Source organism: Urocitellus parryii, chromosome 2 (assembly GCF_045843805.1).
Source record: "Urocitellus parryii isolate mUroPar1 chromosome 2, mUroPar1.hap1, whole genome shotgun sequence".
NCBI lineage: Eukaryota > Metazoa > Chordata > Mammalia > Rodentia > Sciuridae > Urocitellus > Urocitellus parryii.
This window is the reverse complement of record NC_135532.1, coordinates 197,140,983-197,143,061: the sequence shown is the minus strand read 5'-3', so window position 1 is coordinate 197,143,061 and position 2,079 is coordinate 197,140,983.

Here is a 2,079-nt window from a genome sequence, read left to right as displayed (position 1 = left end):
AGTGTGTTCTTTTTGCCTTTTAGTCAGTGTTATCATTCACCTTCACTTTCTAAATATCATAAGCCCAGCATTAAGTCACCACATGTTGTCATTAATTGTATAAATGCAAACTTTCATATTTTTAAATGAATATCCCGTTTTAAAATTTATTTTTCTCCAAAATACTTTTATCTTAAATTGTTTATCTTCTCTAACAATTATGAGGGCCTGCAGAGAAAACTCAGTGGTAGAACTCTCTTGCCTAGCATGCACAAGACTCTGGGTATTGAACCCAAGCACCCAAAATAAAAAAGAACAAAGTTTTATGGTGTAACACATTTCTATTGGATTTTTAAGCTTATTAAATTATTTCAAAGTAAACTTCTATAATCCTTATGTGTTTTGCTGAGTTCATTTCAAAATGATTTAATTCTTAGAAAAAAACAAGGTTTTTGTTTGACTAACATTCTTATATTGGATGTTTATAAGATTTGATCTATCTTTATATTAGTAATAATGCAGAATTATAAAATTAAAAATAAATAAGCTAAGACATCATTTTTTCCCCAGACTGATGTCTCTTTTGGTGATTTATGGATTAATCAGTCATCAATAGAATTAAAGGCCATTTATACTAAACAAATTGCTTATGGCTGCAGCAAATTGTGTTTTGAGGCTTAGTGATAAGGACTATAAATTGCCAGTCATGTTATTAGACTTATAAATCAGAGAGTTAGTGAAAATTGATTAGCTGACTCCAATTTTTCTGAACACATCGTTACTCTAGCTTATTATTTTTGTTTCCTAGGTCAGGGCAGTTCACTTCTACAGTGAGTGAAAGAATGTGCATTTCCAGTATTTTAGGATAACATTCATGATGGGGAGGTTGTTTGGTTTATTTTAATTTCTGCAGATATTTTTTAAAGATCAACAAAACCAAATTTGTGTCTTTATGATAATATTTCAGTATTTTTCCCCTGTATATTTTCTGTTGGGATCTGAACACTTGCAGGACCCCACAATTCATAGATGAAGAATCTAAAACCCTAAAGTGACAGTTTTAGGAAATGGAGCCTTTTGGAGGTGACTGGAATATGAGGGTAGAGTGTTCACAAATGGGTTCAGTACCCTCAGAAAAGTATCCTTCCACCCTGTGAGATTATAGCAAGAAGACAAACATCAAGGAAGCATGCACTCACAAAACCCCCCTGAATGACCAGACTTCAGCACCCAGAAATGTGAGAAATGCATTTGTATTACTATAAACCACCCAGCCCATATTTTGTTACAGCAACCAAAACATACTATGACATTCTCTGAGAATAATAATCTAGGTATGGAAACTAATCTACTTTGAGAAAATATTTGTGAAATATTTCTTCAGTTTAGTGATGGAATCATTTTATTAAAAAACCCACACATAATATAACTTCTTCCTAAAATCCTAAACATATAATCTACTTCTAAAAACAGAAGTCTCAAAAATGTAAGACATTCATTACATATGGTGTAGGGGTTCAAAAAATGGTACCCCTAAGTATAGTGCATTGGCATAATGAATATTTTGAACTAAAGGACGTGGAAGACCTCAGAAGCAGCCTCAGAACCAACATCACTCTGGCCTTCTGCCTTCTTGTGTCTTCTCCCTGCTTCTTTCCTAAAAAGCAAGTCACAGAAACTACAATTTCTCTTCTCCAAAGAAGGCAGGTCATAGAAATTAAAGTCCCCTTTTCCAAAGTCAACCATGAAAACTGGAGTTATTTCTCTAAACTTTTCCTGCCTTTCTGTGCAAGAACTGTCCATAATGAAATTCTCTGACCTACCCTCGTTAGACAGTCACTCATAAGACCCTCATTCCACCTGGTTCCTATTCCATACTCAGGAGGAAGAAATAATACGACAGAGAGACCAAGAAGAACCTGAACAGACACTTAGTCTGTTTCTAGTAGATCATACCCTTTCTGTCTAATCACATTTCTAGATGGTTTTTCCTGTTTCATAGACCATAAGTAAAAAGTAGACATTTTCCTACATGTCTTGGAGTCTTCATTCTGAAGGTTCCCATGTTAGGCCAAACTTCGCTTAAATAAATGTGTTGTG